Here is a 6727-nt window from a genome sequence, read left to right on the forward strand (position 1 = left end):
CCATTTGTTCCTTTCGTTCTATTAACCCCTGGTCCGTAGACCTCACACTTCGCCGCGCTATGACCATTTCTTTTACACTTGTTGCAAAATTTGGTGCAGAACCCCGAGTGATTCTTTTCACACCTTTGGCATAGCTGCTTCTGATTGTTGTTGTTGTTGCGGTTATTATTGTTGTTGGGATGATTGTTGTAGTTGCTGTTGTTGTTGTTGTTGTTGTTGTTGGGCCGTTTGTTGTAGTTGCGATTGATGTTGCGATTGTTGGGATAATTGTTGCGATTATTGTTGTAATTGCTGTTGTTGTTGTTGTATTGGTGATTCTTATCACCGTTTTCCTCCCACTTTCTTTTGACTTGCTTCACATTGGCCTCTTCAGCAGTCTGTTCTTTAATTCTTTCTTCAATCTGGTTCACTAGTTTGTGAGCCATTCTACATGCCTGTTGTATGGAGGCGGGCTCGTGTGAACTTATATCTTCTTGGATTCTTTCCGGTAATCCTTTTACAAACGCGTCGATCTTCTCTTCCTCATCTTCGAATGCTCCCGGACACAATAGGCACAATTCTGTGAATCGTCTTTCATACGTGGTAATATCAAATCCTTGGGTTCGTAACCCTCTAAGTTCTGTCTTGAGCTTATTGACCTCGGTTCTGGGACGGTACTTCTCGTTCATCAAGTGCTTGAATGCTGACCACGGTAGTGCGTACGCATCATCTTGTCCCACTTGCTCTAGATAGGTATTCCACCATGTTAACGCAGAACCTGTGAAGGTATGCGTAGCGTACTTCACTTTGTCCTCTTCAGTACACTTACTTATGGCAAACACCGATTCAACCTTCTCGGTCCACCGTTTCAATCCGATCGGTCCTTCGGTTCCATCAAATTCCAAAGGTTTGCAGGCAGTGAATTCTTTGTAGGTGCATCCTACACGATTTCTTGTACTGCCAGATCCAAGGTTATTGTTGGTATGTAGCGCAGCCTGTACTGCGGCTATGTTTGAAGCTAGAAAAGTACGGAATTCCTCTTCATTCATATTCACGGTGTGTCGAGTAGTCGGTGCCATTTCCTTCAAAATAGTCAAATGGAACAAGTTAATCATACAGAATATTAAGAGTAGTTAATAGTATTTCGTAGCATAATATGAACTCATTTATAAAAGCTTTTTCTTCATATTAGCGTTTTATAAGTTTAAATTCGGGTAGTACCTACCCGTTAAGTTCATACTTAGTAGCTAATATACAATTCAACTACTACAATTCTATATGAAAAACTGATTATAATAATATTTCGCGTTCAAACTTTTATACAATATTTTACAAACTTACAATACCGCTTATTTTACATAAAGCATGAAATATAGCACACAATAACTTTGATACAAGATAGTTGTGAAGACAATTCTAGCTAGTACACAAGTCGTTCAGCAAAGACAATAAAGACACGTAATTCATACGTCCAGAAACAAGTCATGCATTCTGGTTTTACTAGGACTACTTCCCATCCTTGGTCTTGTGCAACATAACCGTTATGGCCATTGATAAGACAGCGTGTTGTAACGTCGTCAAAGGGACGAGGGTTACGTAATGTCCAACAGTCCCGTAATAATCTAAAAACCTCATTTCTTACCCCAATTACCGACTCCGTCACTTGTGGAAACATTTTGTTTAATAGTTGTAGCCCGATGTTCTTGTTCTCACTTTGGTGAGAAGCGAACATTACTAATCCGTAAGCATAACATGCTTCTTTATGTTGCATGTTAGCCGCTTTTTCTAAATCACGAAGTCCAATATTCGGATATATTGAGTCAAAATAATTTCTTAACCCGTTGCGTAAAATAGCATTTGGGTTCCCCGCAATATATGCGTCAAAGTAAACACATCGTAACTTATGGGTTTCCCAATGTGATATCCCCCATCTTTCAAACGAAAGTCTCTTATAAACCAAGACATTCTTGGAACGTTCTTCGAATGTCTTACAAACTGATCTCGCCTTAAATAGTTGTGCCGAAGAATTCTGGCCGACTCTAGACAAGATTTCATCAATCATGTCTCCGGGTAGGTCTCTTAAAATATTGGGTTGTCTATCCATTTTGTGTTTTTAAACTGTAAAATAGACAAGAGTTAGATTCATAAAAAAAATACTTATTAATACAAGCAATTTTTACATATATCATAAAGCATAAGAACACTATATTACATATATTACACCACACGAATACAACTATCTTATTCCGACTCGCTCGTTTCTTCTTCTTCGGTTTTGGTTCGTTTTGCCAAGTTTCTAGGGATATATGATGTTCCCCTAATACGAGCCGTCGTTGTCCACATTGGTTTAGAAAAACCTGGTGGTTTAGAGGTTCCCGGGTCATTGTTACAACTTAAAAACTTCGGGGGTTGTCGATACATATAAAGTTCATCGGGGTTGGAATTAGATTTCTCTATTTTTATGCCCTTTCCCTTATTATTTTCTTTTGCCTTTTTAAATTCAGTTGGGGTAATTTCTATAACATCATTGGAATTCTCGTCGGAATCCGATTCATCGGAGAATTGGTAATCCTCCCAATATTTTGCTTCCTTGGCGGAAACACCATTGACCATAATTAACCTTGGTCGGTTGGTTGAGGATTCTCTTTTACTTAACCGTTTTATTATTTCCCCCACCGGTTCCGATTTTTCTTCCGGTTCCGATTCTTCGTTCGGTTCCGATTCTTCTTCCGGTTCCGACTCTTCTTCCGGTTCCTCTTCGGGAACTTGTGAATCAGTCCACGAATCATTCCAATTTACATTTGACTCTTCATTATTATTAGGTGAGTCAATGGGACTTGTTCTAGAGGTAGACATCTATCACGTAATATCAAACACGTTAAGAGATTAATATATCACATAATATTCATATGTTAAAAATATATAGTTTCCAACAAAAATGTTAAACAATCATTTTTAAAGAAAACACGGTCGAAGTCCAGACTCACTAATGCATCCTAACAAACTCGATAAGACACACTAATGCAAATTTTCTGGTTCTCTAAGACCAACGCTCGGATACCAACTGAAATGTCCCGTTCTTATTGATTAAAAACGTTCCATCTTAATTGATTTCGTTGCGAGGTTTTGACCTCTATATGAGACGTTTTTCAAAGACTGCATTCATTTTAAAACAAACCATAACCTTTATTTCATCAATAAAGGTTAAAAAAACTTTACGTAGATTATCAAATAATGATAATCTAAAATATCCTGTTTACACACGACCATTACATAATGGTTTACAATACAAATATGTTACAACAAAATAAGTTTCTTGAATGCAGTTTTTACACAATATCATACAAGCATGGACTCCAAATCTCATCCTTATTTAAGTATGCGACAGCGGAAGCTCTTAATAATCACCTGAGAATAAACATGCTTAAAACGTCAACAAAAATGTTGGTGAGTTATAGGTTTAACCTATATATATCAAATCGTAACAATAGACCACAAGATTTCATATTTCAATACACATCCCATACATAGAGATAAAAATCATTCATATGGTGAACACCTGGTAACCGACAATAACAAGATGCATATATAAGAATATCCCCATCATTCCGGGACACCCTTCGGATATGATATAAATTTCGAAGTACTAAAGCATCCGGTACTTTGGATGGGGTTTGTTAGGCCCAATAGATCTATCTTTAGGATTCGCGTCAATTAGGGTGTCTGTTCCCTAATTCTTAGATTACCAGACTTAATAAAAAGGGGCATATTCAATTTCGATAATTCAACCATAGAATGTAGTTTCACGTACTTGTGTCTATTTTGTAAATCATTTATAAAACCTGCATGTATTCTCATCCCAAAAATATTAGATTTTAAAAGTGGGACTATAACTCACTTTCACAGATTTTTACTTCGTCGGGAAGTAAGACTTGGCCACTGGTTGATTCACGAACCTATAACAATATATACATATATATCAAAGTATGTTCAAAATATATTTACAACACTTTTAATATATTTTGATGTTTTAAGTTTATTAAGTCAGCTGTCCTCGTTAGTAACCTACAACTAGTTGTCCACAGTTAGATCTACAGAAATAAATCGATAAATATTATCTTGAATCAATCCACGACCCAGTGTATACGTATCTCAGTATTGATCACAACTCAAACTATATATATTTTGGAATCAACCTCAACCCTGTATAGCTAACTCCAACATTCACATATAGAGTGTCTATGGTTGTTCCGAAATATATATAGATGTGTCGACATGATAGGTCGAAACATTGTATACGTGTCTATGGTATCTCAAGATTACATAATATACAATACAAGTTGATTAAGTTATGGTTGGAATAGATTTGTTACCAATTTTCACGTAGCTAAAATGAGAAAAATTATCCAATCTTGTTTTACCCATAACTTCTTCATTTTAAATCCGTTTTGAGTGAATCAAATTGCTATGGTTTCATATTGAACTCTATTTTATGAATCTAAACAGAAAAAGTATAGGTTTATAGTCGGAAAAATAAGTTACAAGTCGTTTTTGTAAAGGTAGTCATTTCAGTCGAAAGAACGACGTCTAGATGACCATTTTAGAAAACATACTTCCACTTTGAGTTTAACCATAATTTTTGGATATAGTTTCATGTTCATAATAAAAATCATTTTCTCAGAATAACAACTTTTAAATCAAAGTTTATCATAGTTTTTAATTAACTAACCCAAAACAGCCCGCGGTGTTACTACGACGGCGTAAATCCGATTTTACGGTGTTTTTCGTGTTTCCAGGTTTTAAATCATTAAGTTAGCATATCATATAGATATAGAACATGTGTTTAGTTGATTTTAAAAGTCAAGTTAGAAGGATTAACTTTTGTTTGCGAACAAGTTTAGAATTAACTAAACTATGTTCTAGTGATTACAAGTTTAAACCTTCGAATAAGATAGCTTTATATGTATGAATCGAATGATGTTATGAACATCATTACTACCTTAATTTCCTTGGATAAACCTACTGGAAAAGAGAAAAATGGATCTAGCTTCAATGGATCCTTGGATGGCTCGAAGTTCTTGAAGCAGAATCATGACACGAAAACAAGTTCAAGTAAGATCATCACTTGAAATAAGATTGTTATAGTTATAGAAATTGAACCAAAGTTTGAATATGATTATTACCTTGTATTAGAATGATAACCTACTGTAAGAAACAAAGATTTCTTGAGGTTGGATGATCACCTTACAAGATTGGAAGTGAGCTAGCAAACTTGAAAGTATTCTTGATTTTATGAAACTAGAACTTTTGGAATTTATGAAGAACACTTAGAACTTGAAGATAGAACTTGAGAGAGATCAATTAGATGAAGAAAATTGAAGAATGAAAGTGTTTGTAGGTGTTTTTGGTCGTTGGTGTATGGATTAGATATAAAGGATATGTAATTTTGTTTTCATGTAAATAAGTCATGAATGATTACTCATATTTTTGTAATTTTATGAGATATTTCATGCTAGTTGCCAAATGATGGTTCCCACATGTGTTAGGTGACTCACATGGGCTGCTAAGAGCTGATCATTGGAGTGTATATACCAATAGTACATACATCTAAAAGCTGTGTATTGTACGAGTACGAATACGGGTGCATACGAGTAGAATTGTTGATGAAACTGAACGAGGATGTAATTGTAAGCATTTTTGTTAAGTAGAAGTATTTTGATAAGTGTATTGAAGTCTTTCAAAAGTGTATAAATACATATTAAAACACTACATGTATATACATTTTAACTGAGTCGTTAAGTCATCGTTAGTCGTTACATGTAAGTGTTGTTTTGAAACCTTTAGGTTAACGATCTTGTTAAATGTTGTTAACCCAATGTTTATAATATCAAATGAGATTTTAAATTATTATATTATCATGATATTATCATGTATGAATATCTCTTAATATGATATATATACATTAAATGTCTTTACAACGATAATCGTTACATATATGTCTCGTTTAAAAATCATTAAGTTAGTAGTCTTGTTTTTACATATGTAGTTCATTGTTAATATACTTTATGATATGTTTTCTTATCATAGTATCATGTTAACTATATATATATATATATATATCCATATATATGTCATCATATAGTTTTTACAAGTTTTAACGTTCGTGAATCACCGATCAACTTGGGTGGTCAATTGTCTATATGAAACATATTTCAATTAATCAAGTCTTAACAAGTTTGATTGCTTAACATGTTGGAAACATTTAATCATGTAAATATCAATCTCAATTAATATATATAAACATGGAAAAGTTCGGGTCACTACACATATAACTGTTGTCGTAGACGTGCTGCAAGATTTCAAAATACTGCTTGCTAATTCCCGATAGTTGGTATAGCAATTGCCGTTACAATATGTGGATGAGTACATGATATGGTTTCAATGAGTATAAGGATTTTTCGGAAGGTCAAAGATCAATGAAGTTGTTGGTAAATTTACTGCTAATGTGGTGGAACATGAAAGATTCCCCGATAACAAAAACGTATATGCCAAAATTACAAGTCTGAAAGGTCGTCGTTGACTGGTTGAACGGTTGATAATACTGGATACTTTGAAAAGAAATTACAAGGTTATTTTCAGTAATAACAATGCTAAAGGATCTTTCACATTTTTGAAGTCAAAGTATAGCTTTGAAAGATGTAGAGATCTAAGAATGATGTCACCCGTTAAATCTTGACTTGGATTCTGA

This window comes from Rutidosis leptorrhynchoides, chromosome 11 (genome assembly GCF_046630445.1).
Source record: "Rutidosis leptorrhynchoides isolate AG116_Rl617_1_P2 chromosome 11, CSIRO_AGI_Rlap_v1, whole genome shotgun sequence".
Classification (NCBI taxonomy): Eukaryota; Viridiplantae; Streptophyta; class Magnoliopsida; order Asterales; family Asteraceae; genus Rutidosis; species Rutidosis leptorrhynchoides.